The sequence below is a fragment of the Hyla sarda genome, chromosome 1 (genome assembly GCF_029499605.1).
Source record: "Hyla sarda isolate aHylSar1 chromosome 1, aHylSar1.hap1, whole genome shotgun sequence".
In the NCBI taxonomy this organism is placed as follows: domain Eukaryota; kingdom Metazoa; phylum Chordata; class Amphibia; order Anura; family Hylidae; genus Hyla; species Hyla sarda.
Genome location: NC_079189.1, coordinates 246,763,903 through 246,777,564, shown reverse-complemented (window position 1 = coordinate 246,777,564; position 13,662 = coordinate 246,763,903). Strand labels below are relative to the sequence as shown.

General features: G+C 46.7%; 1 protein-coding gene across 2 annotated transcripts in view; it reads right to left on the bottom strand.

Moving 5' to 3' along the window:
* Window positions 1-7,318, bottom strand: part of RAB3A (RAB3A, member RAS oncogene family) — a 56,359-nt gene extending 49,041 nt beyond the window's left edge. The window contains exon 1 of one of the 2 annotated variants that reach the window (XM_056570103.1): window positions 7,163-7,318. The gene's annotated coding sequence lies outside the window, so the exon portion shown is untranslated. Of the gene's footprint in view, window positions 1-2,871; window positions 2,897-7,162 lie in introns of those variants that run through there. The other variant, XM_056570113.1, reaches the window with a different exon arrangement.
* Between the last annotated feature and the right edge of the window lie 6,344 nt (window positions 7,319-13,662).

Genomic DNA, 13,662 nt, shown 5'->3' with positions numbered 1-13,662 from the left:
CTACACCTAAAGCATACATGGGCATTCTATAAATCATACACCAGTACATACGGGCATTCTACATATCATACACACTAGTGTATAGGGGCATACTCCAATTCATACACACACCAGTACAAATGGTCATTCTACAAATCATACATACTGGTACACACAGGCATTCTACAAGTAATACACAACAGTACACTGGCATCATACACCGGGGCTTGACAAAGCTAGCACGTAACCCCTCTACACCTTCAGACCACTAGGGAGGTTGTAACCAGAATAAATTTGTTGTACCCCATACCGGTCAGATGTGTCTTATAGCCCCAAAAATATGCTGAGGTCCATGTCCAGAATCAGAAGCCACAAGGATGGGGGCAGCACCAGAAGCACCATCAACCATCCTATGACAAAAGGGCAAATGTGACCAACCACAACCCACATCACCAAGGTCTGAAACAGAAGTTCCCCGAGAATGAATGCTCCTGTGAGCAGCAATATTTATCTTTCAGGATTCTCTTACCAGTAGCACAACCTTCCAGGCACCAGCGGGCTATTTTCACACTGTGTCAGTAGTTTCTCCTGTATCCCACTTTTCTCTGGACTTCTTTAGCTTGTCGGGAATGGCTAAGCACAAGCCACTGCTGGTCTCTAGCAGGGAGCTCCAGATTTTTTTTGTCGAGAAGTAGGTCATTACTGTCCAAAGAGGGCTGAAAACCATAGGCGCCAGGATGAAATTCTCAATCAAAATGGTGACCTGGTACCTGAGATTTGTCATATACACAGGAACTCTGCAAACCATACATGTAGTACACACTAGCACTCTACAAACCATACGCGCCAGTACACACGGGCACTATGCAAATCATACGCACCTGTGCATACAGATTATTTGCAAACCATACGCACCAGTGCATACGGGCACTGTACAAACCATATGCGCCAGTGCATACGGCAGTGATTCCCAACCACGGAATCACTGCCGCAGGATTATTTTTTTTTAAATGTCCCGCCCCGGCCTGCACGCTTATGACTGACGGTGCAGGGGGGGGGGGGGGGGGGGGGGGGGAAGGGAAGCCTGCGTGCGCAGTGCGCACACAGCGTCTCCCTCTCCCTGCACCGAAAATGGTGCCCTGGGGCGGAACGAGCTGCATCTGCGCCGGACTCCCGTGCCTGCCGTGGAACTGCAAGCTGTGCGGGCCGGCTTGCTAAAGGTATCGTACCCGTTTTACCCCTCTGTTATCCATTCTCAACCCTGTCCAACCACCCCCCCCCACCACCGTCACCCAGGTCCACCCTCAACCCCGTCAGTCATGTCCACCCCCCCTGTCATCCATGTCCGCCTTGTCCACCTCCCTGTCACCCATGTCCACCCCCCGTCACCCATGTCCATCCCCCGTCACTCATGTCCACTTCCCCTCTCACCCATGTCCACCCTCCTGTCATCCATGTCAGCCTTGTACACTCCCCTGTCCATCCGTCACTCATGTTTACCCCCCCATCTACCCTGTCACCCATCTGTCCCTTTGTCACCCCAGTCCACCCCTCTGTCACTCCTGTCCCTCTTTTACCCCCTTGTCAACCCCTCAGACCCCGTCTCCCTTGTCCACCCTCCTGTCATCCATGTCCACCCCCCATCCAACCCTCTGTCACCCCTGTCCATCCCTGTCACCCTCTATTGTCCACCCCTCTGACCACATCCTTGTCACCCATGTCCACCCCTCTGTCAACTCTGTCCACCCGTGTCACCCCCTATGCCCCCGTCACCCATGTTCACTCTTCTACACCCCTCTGTCCCCCATGTGCTCTTCTACACCACTCTGTCACCCATGTAAAAAAAAAAAAAAAAAAAAAAAAAGTGTGGAGCCTAATAGGTTTGATTTGCAGATTTTACAGTGAAGAATTGTGTGTGGAAGAAATTGTGATGATGGCCCAGAACAGATGAAGAAGAGAAGGCAACGATGCAAATAAGAGAAGACGTCATTTGTGAGTTGCTGTATGAAGCAGCACTTTAAAACTACATACACACTGATAGATATAGTGCATTGCTTTTAACCGCTTTTTTTTTTTTTTTTGCTCGTCAACCTCAATAGGGGTGCCCCGCGGAATATATATATTTTTTTTACGAGGTGTGCCTGACCCGAAAAAGGCTGGGAAACACTGGCATACGGGCACTGTGCAAAGCCTACTCGCCAGTGCCTACGGGCACTCTACAGAGCATGAGCGCCAGTGCCTACGGGCACTCTACAAAGCATGCGCGCCAGTGCCTACGGGCACTCTACAAAGCATGCGCGCCAGTGCCTACGGGCACTCTACAGAGCATACGCGCCAGTGCCTACGGGCACTCTACAGAGCATACGCGCCAGTGCCTACGGGCACTCTACAAAGCATACGCGCCAGTGCCTACGGGCACTCTACAAAGCATACGCGCCAGTGCATACGGGCACTCTACAAAGCATACGCGCCAGTGCATACGGGCACTCTACAAAGCATACGCGCCAGTGCATACGGGCACTCTACAAATGATACACACCTATTTTGTTACAAAATTACAAGCATGTTAAACATAATAAGGAATTCTCAATGATGAAAAAAACCTTATTGTATTCATTAAATCAATGTAGGCAAATTAAATCTATAGGGAAATGAGCTAAGAGCAAAAGGTCAAGAGGTCAGGACAATCCAGCTATGAGCGCACAATGCAGAATGGGCGGAGGAAATGAGAGCCAGATCAATAATTCCATATCAGTATCCTTGAGATACGGAAACTTACTTTCCCACATCAACCAATCACATCTCAGCTTTTATATCATTATGAGCTCTGCTGAAATAAAAGCTGTGCTGATTGGTTGCTATGGGAAAGGAAGTCTATTTTCCTTTATTCACCTCTATCCAGTTTAGCCTATTATCTTGAGGTGTCGACCCAGAAGATCATCATATGTTCCCATGAAGGAGTTTGTCATCCAGAAACCTGTACAGGAAACTCTTTGGGGGAGATTCATCAAAACCTGTCCAGAGGAAAAGTCGCTGAGTTGCCCATAGCAACCAATCAGATTGCTTCTTTCATCTTTAACAAGGCCTCTGCAAACTGAAAGAAGCGATCTGATTGGTTTCTATGGGCAACTCAGCAACTTTTCTTCTGGACAGGTTTTGATAAATCTCCCCCTTTGTGCACACAGTCACATTGTAGAATCAGTTATTACACGGATAATCCCAAGATTAACACTTGAACCCAAGTGAACGGAGCGTTAAAACTCAAGCTCAGCCAACGCTCTATTCACTGACTGTGCTGTCACTCTGTTCACTCGGGGACAAGGCCCCCCCCCCCCCCCCCCATTTTTGTGATCTTTAGGGGTTGCAGAGATCAGATACTCATTACCCTGTGGACTGGTCATAAATTTTAATTTTGTTTTAACCCCATGGATAGACCGTAATGATCTATTCACACGTACAGTATTCTGCGCAGATTTGATGCGCAGGATTTTCTGCTGCAGATTTCAATGTAAACTGAACACAGCTTGAAATCTGCGAAGAATACTGTGCATATGAATAGACCCTAAAGGAGTATTCCAGCCATTAACACCTTTTCCCTATCCACAGGATAAGGGGACCGTGTATGACTGCTGGGACTGCCCATGATCTCAAGAATGAGGTTTCCTATAGGAATGTGCACACTGCCGCTCTATTCATTGTCTATGGGAGATGAATCCAGTTATTAATCCAAATCCATACTGAAATAGCCAGCTATCTTGTGTGTATGACCTGCTTTAGAATGGAATCTGTAATCCATTTCATGCTGCGTTACCGGCATCTTAGCGAGACGTGTCCATCGGGGAGATTTATCAAAGAGAAAGAGTGGTGCTGTTGCCCATAGCAACCAGATTGCTTTCATTTTCCACAGGCCTCTTTAAAAAGGAAAGAAGCAAGCTGATTGGTTGCTATTGGCAACTGTACCACTCTTCCTCTACGCAGGTTTGATTAATCTCCACCAATGCTCTTTTTGGCGCTATCCCACAAAGCACAGTGTGAATGTGAATGGAATAAATAATAAAAATAATTACAAATGCAAATGGAGAATGCGTTTCTATAGCGCCCCTCTTTGACAGGTCCTCCTTCATTTACAGAATCCGGAATTTGTCATTTCAGATATCAATGACCAGGAGAAGCCTGTAGAACTCCAGTAGACGAATGTGAAAAAACATGTAGACCGGGAAGCCCGGTACAGCGCCAAAACGGAAAGGATGAATTCATCCCATTTAAGTAGGAATCTTTGGCCACAGACCAGAATAGACTATATACAGTGATCCCTCAACTTACAATGGCCTCAACATACAATGTTCTTTTCTGGACCATTGTAACTTGAAACCAGACTGAACATACATTGCTATGGAATCTGCGAAACATGTCATTGGCTGGAAGAACTGACCAATCAGAATGGATATTTCACTGGTAAAACCCCTGTATTACTGAAGCGTATGCACTGACTGGTGTCTGTTAGCGCCCCCTACAGTACAGGGAGGTATTACATGTTCTGTACTCTTTACCTGTGCCAGAGTTAGCTGCTCCTTTGGGCATCAGGTAAGGCCGGCTCCATTTTCCTTTTTTTTTTAGGACATTGCGTGTTCTATACAGGGCCCTGAAGAAACTTCTGTCCTCTACATAGACCAGTGTTTCCCAAAGAGTGTGCCTCCAGCTGATGCAAAACTACAACTCCCAGCATGCCCGGACAGCCGAAGGCTGTCCGGGCATGCTGGGAGTTGTAGCTTTGCAACAGCTGGAGGCACCCTGGTTTGGAAACACTGAAATACACAGTGATTTACAGCTCCCAGCAGATCTTTATTGCTTTTATATGTAAGGATTTGCATTATCTACATTAGTTATCTTATTTATCTTTAATCCTCACTTTTTCCTATTTTTGGATGACATTTTGGTGGCTTCAGAACCAATTACCAGGTTTCCATAGAGTTATGGTCTCAACATACAATGGTTTCAACATACAATGGTCGTCCCAGAACCAATTAATATTGTAACTTGAGGGAATACTGTATAATGAGGCCTGGGAAAAGAGGTGCTGCCTGTCCGGCGAGACTAGAACATCCCACCAAAGCTGTAATACAGTACCCACCTCTCCATCCCCAAGACACAGTATGAAGCTATTGGATGGTATTTTTGTAGGGATTCCAGAAAAGACTTTTGGAGAGAGCTCTGTCACTCCACTTCTCTTCTCCAGACAAAAGCTCTTGCCCTTTGCATCAGCCATTTAACGCATTTTGGCCATCTACACAGGAAAGCTGTGCTTTACAGCAATGGCAGCTAAAATAGTCCCAATATTTTAAGATGTTTTAGCCCCTGGTCCACACCTTTCTAGATAAATGGAAGTAGTTGTCATACCGGGCTCTTGTGATGGATTCCTCATACATTCAGAGAAATTACTACGTCTACCTGTAAACCCCAATGGTGTCTAATAGAGATGAGCGAACTTACTGTAAATTAAATTCGTCACAAACTTCTCGGCTCGGCAGTTGATGACTTTTCCTGCATAAATTAGTTCAGCTTTCCGGTGCTCCGGTGGGCTGGAAAAGGTGGATACAGTCCTAGGAGACTCTTTCCTAGGACTGTATCCACCTTTTCCTGCCCATCGGAGCACCTGAAAGCTGAACTAATTTATGCAGGAAAAGTCAGCAATCGCCGAGCCGAGAAGTTCGTGACGAGTCGAATTTACTGTAAGTTCGCTCATCTCTAGTGTCTATAGTAAATAACGTATAGAGGTGTAAAGGGTTCGGTCTATTTGTCTACCAAGTGACCCAAGAGAACCAATCTCTATAAACATCCAACACATACATTGCTACATTTCTATCTGTAGCCCAAGAACATGCATAGTGCAAATATTACGGCCGGGCGGATCCAGGTAAGGCAGAGCTCGTTTTAAGCAGCGTCTCCCGCACTATCCGCCAGTAGTGTGGATAGTGCGGGAGAAAATATCTGACAGTTTTTCTTTAAGATGGTGGCAAAGTGACAGCACACGGCCAAATAATCTGCTCCAGGGCCTCTCCAGAAACCGTGCTGCAGAGAAGGAGGGACAACGGGTACTGGCAAATTAACATTCTGCTCGATTTCTTGGGAAGAAATGGGCAGACTCTGGAGGCACTACCAGCATAATGTGCAGAGGTAGCCCTGCATCAATACAGAACAAAGGAATGGCCTGTCTCCTGGAGGAGCTGGCGTCTGCTAGGGCATCTTTATGCCAGATGGGCACTCTATTCCTGCCCTTATTTAACCAAATCTACCGCACGTCTCATATATAGCATATCCAGTGTTTCAGGACTCCCAAATAGGTTATACGTGGAACCATCCTTAAAAATACAGCCACACGTCAGATATCTGCAGCATTCTGTATCCACGGCTAGAAGACAAATATTAACATACGGTGTGTGCCAGGGCATGGCAATGAAGGTCAAGCATTATCTTAACGCACGGCCATTTAAAGGAACAAACAAGATGTGCCTAAGGTTACGGCATCATTGCTTATGTGACCTGCCATGTATAGATGAGATCCTGAATCTGTCCAGAGACAGAAAACCTGCAGTTGAAGCTCACCCTTCTTACCCCTCCCATACAGCGTAAAATAATCTAGAAAAATGCCCAGCCTATTGAATGGAGGGCATCAATTATTCAGCACCTTTATTTTAACACCTATGTTTATAAATAGCCTGGCGGAGATCACGTATCATACACCCTTGGATAAAAAAGAAATAAAAATCACCATTTTCAATGACATTTCCGAAAGTGGCCACAGAGCACCCCTAAGCTCCCCACCCGCCTCTACTGGCAGATGGGCATTTATATGGCAGGCGCCCATTACAATAGACCAGGATTATGTCAAAGACACATCTGGTAAAGAAGCATCTACATTGGACATGGGGGATAGTGGAGATTTAAGGGGGCAAATAGCAATGGCAGAGCAGGAATCAGCACATCTCCCTCCCCCACCAATCTACAGCACAAGGAATGGGGACAGGGGGATTTATAGCAGGAGCTGCCATAGCATCCTTCTATGACAAATGAAGGTTACATGCCACATCCAGTCATGGGCACAAGGCTGGCATCACAGCAGTGCCCCCCGTGCTATTCCCAGCGCCCGCCGCCCATTGCTAACAATAAGACGCAATTCTCTTACCTCTTTTTTATTTAGCTCGGGTCTTATTGCACCAATGCAGCAGCTCTCTCCCTGCACCTGCAGAGCACACGCTGACGTCAGATAATTGACAGCTGCAAAATGCTGCTGGGCGTGGCTTCAACGCCGCTTCTCCGCCCCCTCGGTGAAAAGTGAATGATTTCATTGGCAATCTGGGCCGGCCAATGAGAAAGCGCCGCCTGTGTTGATAATTAGAAGGGGGAGGTGACGGTTGTCTGGGTGAAGTGGCTGCTAAGCCCCGCCCCCTGTGCCTCCATCCTGGTGAGGGCTGAATTATTGATGGAGGAGGCTACTAGCGGTTGTCAGGGCTGTCACCTATCCGCGGCCGTGCAGGGAGATGGCATATGGCGCAGCCTCCATTATAACCTTACCCTATACGTTAACTGTTCAGTGGCCGCAGCCTCCATTATAACCTTACCCTATACGTTAACTGTTCAGTGGCCGCAGCCTCCATTATAACCTTACCCTATACGTTAACTGTTCAGTGGCCGCAGCCTCCATTATAACCTTACCCTATACGTTAACTGTTCAGTGGCCGCAGCCTCCATTATAACCTTACCCTATACGTTAACTGTTCAGTGGCCGCAGCCTCCATTATAACCTTACCCTATACGTTAACTGTTCAGTGGCCGCTGCCTCCATTATAACCTTACCCTATACGTTAACTGTTCAGTGGCCGCTGCCTCCATTATAACCTTACCCTATACGTTAACTGTTCAGTGGCCGCAGCCTCCATTATAACCTTACCCTATACGTTAACTGTTCAGTGGCCGCAGCCTCCATTATAACCTTACCCTATACGTTAACTGTTCAGTGGCCGCAGCCTCCATTATAACCTTACCCTATACGTTAACTGTTCAGTGGCCGCAGCCTCCATTATAACCTTACCCTATACGTTAACTGTTCAGTGGCCGCAGCCTCCATTATAACCTTACCCTATACGTTAACTGTTCAGTGGCCGCAGCCTCTATTATAACCTTACCCTATACGTTAACTGTTCAGTGGCCGCTGCCTCCATTATAACCTTACCCTATACGTTAACTGTTCAGTGGCCGCAGCCTCCATTATAACCTTAACCTATACGTTAACTGTTCAGTGGCCGCTGCCTCCATTATAACCTTACCCTATACGTTAACTGTTCAGTGGCCGCAGCCTCCATTATAACCTTACCCTATACGTTAACTGTTCAGTGGCCGCAGCCTCCATTATAACCTTACCCTATACGTTAACTGTTCAGTGGCCGCAGCCTCCATTATAACCTTACCCTATACGTTAACTGTTCAGTGGCCGCAGCCTCCATTATAACCTTACCCTATACGTTAACTGTTCAGTGGCCGCTGCCTCCATTATAACCTTACCCTATACGTTAACTGTTCAGTGGCCGCTGCCTCCATTATAACCTTACCCTATACGTTAACTGTTCAGTGGCCGCAGCCTCCATTATAACCTTACCCTATACGTTAACTGTTCAGTGGCCGCAGCCTCCATTATAACCTTACCCTATACGTTAACTGTTCAGTGGCCGCTGCCTCCATTATAACCTTACCCTATACGTTAACTGTTCAGTGGCCGCAGCCTCCATTATAACCTTACCCTATACGTTAACTGTTCAGTGGCCGCAGCCTCCATTATAACCTTACCCTATACGTTAACTGTTCAGTGGCCGCAGCCTCCATTATAACCTTACCCTATACGTTAACTGTTCAGTGGCCGCAGCCTCCATTATAACCTTACCCTATACGTTAACTGTTCAGTGGCCGCAGCCTCCATTATAACCTTACCCTATACGTTAACTGTTCAGTGGCCGCAGCCTCCATTATAACCTTACCCTATACGTTAACTGTTCATGGCCGCTGCCTCCATTATAACCTTACCCTATACGTTAACTGTTCAGTGGCCGCAGCCTCCATTATAACCTTAACCTATACGTTAACTGTTCAGTGGCCGCTGCCTCCATTATAACCTTACCCTATACGTTAACTGTTCAGTGGCCGCAGCCTCCATTATAACCTTACCCTATACGTTAACTGTTCAGTGGCCGCAGCCTCCATTATAACCTTACCCTATACGTTAACTGTTCAGTGGCCGCAGCCTCCATTATAACCTTACCCTATACGTTAACTGTTCAGTGGCCGCAGCCTCCATTATAACCTTACCCTATACGTTAACTGTTCAGTGGCCGCTGCCTCCATTATAACCTTACCCTATACGTTAACTGTTCAGTGGCCGCAGCCTCCATTATAACCTTACCCTATACGTTAACTGTTCAGTGGCCGCAGCCTCCATTATAACCTTACCCTATACGTTAACTGTTCAGTGGCCGCAGCCTCCATTATAACCTTACCCTATACGTTAACTGTTCAGTGGCCGCTGCCTCCATTATAACCTTACCCTATACGTTAACTGTTCAGTGGCCGCAGCCTCCATTATAACCTTACCCTATACGTTAACTGTTCAGTGGCCGCAGCCTCCATTATAACCTTACCCTATACGTTAACTGTTCAGTGGCCGCAGCCTCCATTATAACCTTACCCTATACGTTAACTGTTCAGTGGCCGCAGCCTCCATTATAACCTTACCCTATACGTTAACTGTTCAGTGGCCGCAGCCTCCATTATAACCTTACCCTATACGTTAACTGTTCAGTGGCCGCAGCCTCCATTATAACCTTACCCTATACGTTAACTGTTCATGGCCGCTGCCTCCATTATAACCTTACCCTATACGTTAACTGTTCAGTGGCCGCAGCCTCCATTATAACCTTAACCTATACGTTAACTGTTCAGTGGCCGCTGCCTCCATTATAACCTTACCCTATACGTTAACTGTTCAGTGGCCGCAGCCTCCATTATAACCTTACCCTATACGTTAACTGTTCAGTGGCCGCAGCCTCCATTATAACCTTACCCTATACGTTAACTGTTCAGTGGCCGCAGCCTCCATTATAACCTTACCCTATACGTTAACTGTTCAGTGGCCGCAGCCTCCATTATAACCTTACCCTATACGTTAACTGTTCAGTGGCCGCTGCCTCCATTATAACCTTACCCTATACGTTAACTGTTCAGTGGCCGCAGCCTCCATTATAACCTTACCCTATACGTTAACTGTTCAGTGGCCGCAGCCTCCATTATAACCTTACCCTATACGTTAACTGTTCAGTGGCCGCAGCCTCCATTATAACCTTACCCTATACGTTAACTGTTCAGTGGCCGCTGCCTCCATTATAACCTTACCCTATACGTTAACTGTTCAGTGGCCGCAGCCTCCATTATAACCTTACCCTATACGTTAACTGTTCAGTGGCCGCAGCCTCCATTATAACCTTACCCTATACGTTAACTGTTCAGTGGCCGCAGCCTCCATTATAACCTTAACCTATACGTTAACTGTTCAGTGGCCGCTGCAGTCCTCAGCAGTGCAAAGAATCCATTGTGCTCCTATGGTCAACAGCTGTAGCTTATTTAAAACTGGAAATTGGACAAGGAGTCTGAAGCCAGCAATGTAATGTATATACCAGTGTTTCCCAACCAGGGTGCCTCCAGCTGTGGACAAACTACAACTCCCAGCATGCCCGGACAGCCTTCGGCTGTCCGGGCATGCAGGGAGTTGTAGTTTGGCCACAGCTGGAGGCACCCTGGTTAGGAAACACTGGTATATGGTGACGGGTGTTGGCCCCTATAGTCTACCCAGCAAAATGCCCATGTAAACAGCCTGGCACACAGTACTGATCACATGACATGATACCCAGATCTATACTGTAGACCAGTGGTCTGTAAAGGAAAACCTCCAGCTGTTGCAAAACTACAACTCCCAGCATGCCCGGACAGCCATTGGATGAGCTTCATTAATTTGCACGTTTTTGCCTGTGGTCAGGAAACCGCATACGGCCGAAATACCAGCCGACCGGAGGCTGCGGTTCACTCCGGTCGGCTCATAGACATGCATTAACTAACTGCGGGCGCCGCGATTATGCCCCGCCCACCCCTCCTCCCAGCCATATACGGGAACCGTAGTTCAAATCGTAGTGTGAACCCAGCCTTATCTGCCGACGTATACTGTTATCTGGAGGAGCGGAACCCATTGCTCTCTATGGCCGAAAGAGATCTATCATTCTTTTCAAACGTATGGCTTTTATATAACCATTTTGCTTACATGCGACCTATTTAAAAGCAAAAGCTGGGAAACCCACTTACAAAAGCATTTTTTAAAGCAGAAAGGTTTTTCCTTAGCGAAACTGTCATGACATTTTGGTGCAATAACCTGCACACAGCCTTTGTACTGTGTGCAGGTGGCGGTTATAGCAATGTTTTTACCTGAAATTTGGCGGCTTTCATGACTGCAAAAAATGCTTTTATTCAAAGCCACTGACGGTCGGATAGGCGTGAAGTACGCGATGCCCCACCGCCACCACGCCTACCCCGTATATCAGTGCTGGGACCGCTGTGTGATTGACACACAGGCCCCAGCGCATGCGCCCTTCAGCTAATCTAACCTGCGCACTGCTGTGTCATCCAGAAAGCGCTCGCTCCCGCCGCCGTCTTCCTCCTCAGTGCGCCTGCGCAGAGCAGCGCGCAATCAGGTTAGTTCTCGATACTAGGTGCAGAGAGGAAGCGCGCTCTCTGCACCTATCTCTGCGCAGGCGCACTGAGGAGGAAGACGGCGGCGGGAGCGAGCGCTTTCTGGATGACACAGCAGTGCGCAGGTTAGATTAGCTGATGGGCGCATGCGCTGGGACCTGTGTGTCAATCATACAGCGGTCCCAGCGCTGACATACGGGGTGGGCATGGCGGCGGTGGGGCATCACGTACCTCGCGCCACACCTATCCGACCGTCAGTGGCTTTGAATAAAACCATTTTTTGGGGTCATGAAAGCCTGCAAATATTACGTAAAGATATTGCTATACACAACACCTGCACACAGTACAAAGGCTGTGTGCAGGTTATTGCACCAAAATGTCATTACAGTTGCGCTTTAATAGCCGAAGTTCTTTACCTACCCTTTATTACCAGTAGCTTTGCTAGAGGGGGGGGGGGGGGGGGGGCGTACCACATCAGGTGACACCCTGATTGGCCTGCCTGGCATTAAATAGCTGCACTCCAACTATCCCGCAACAACCCATCCACCCTCCTCAGAAATAAAAAAATATTAAAAACATACTATCCGCACCATGAATATTCGTACTCTGGAGGCTTTTTTGTTTAATTTTTAGTTAGTGGGCGGAGTCTTGTGTCGCTGTGCTGAGGTCGGAGGAAGAAAGATATCGCAGTACCAACAGGCACATAAACAATGGTGAAGCCACAAAAAAAAATAAAAACGTCTCAATACATTACCCACCCCAAAATGTGCATGAAGCTGTGTTACTATGGATGTTTCTTCTTTTTTTAAGGAAAAATTTTAGTTCCACATATGGGTTATTTACGTAATTCTTACACAATTATTTTGTGCCTTATTCTATTTTAACACAACATTAATTTTAAAATGTAGTGAGTACGCCAACATGTATGTGTCCTAAAATTAACAAGGTGTGCAGTGTGTATTTTCAACCCTAAAATTAATAGTTAGTAGTTATATAATTAATTTTTTCGATAAGTAACACTAATGTAGTAGCTTTGTTTCACGATGCAGAACAAGAACAGTTGTTAAAGTAGGTGTTAATGTCCATTTCTGCGGACGTGTGCACTTTCTGTAAGCCAGGTTGGACCTGGAATACATATGCGACTTTTAAATGGAGATGCAACTTTTCTTCATAAATAGCGACTATCGCATTTGATAAATACATGACCACTGCAAAGTAAAAAAAAAAAAAAAAAAGCAGATTTCAGAAATGTGCTTTGGAATAAGCAAAAATCAAAAAGTCGCAGCATGTATAGAAAAGTCGCACGTGCGCAATTATGTGCGACTTTTTACGTAAAAAAAAATCTACTACGGAGCTTGATAAATTTCCTTTTAAGTGTCTACACTCACCGGACTCAAAAACGTAGGCTGTTGAAATTACCTTCCGCTTTGGAATTGAGAGTGCGCCCTGAACGTATGGCTCCAGCCATAGAAAGCAATGGGGTCCGCTGCTGCAATTAACAGTATACTGCAGGGTGACGACTAGAGATGAGCGAACTTACAGTAAATTCGATTCGTCACAAACTTCTCGGCTCGGCAGTTGATGAGTTTTCCTGCATAAATTAGTTCAGCTTTCAGGTGCTCCCGTGGGCTGGAAAAGGTGGATACAGTCCTAGGAGACTCTTTCCTAGGACTGTATCCACCTTTTCCAGACCACCGGAGCACCTGAAAAACTGAACTAATTTATGCAGGAAAAGTCATCAACTGCCAAGCCGAGAAGTTTGTGACGAATCGAATTTACTGTAAGTTCGCTCATCTCTAGTGACGACTATCGGGGGAAGGAATGCAGTATAAACCTACCCTAATGCATTGTGGTGCACTTCTGGACAGATCTGCTTGCTAATCGTGGAATCACTGTTTCTAC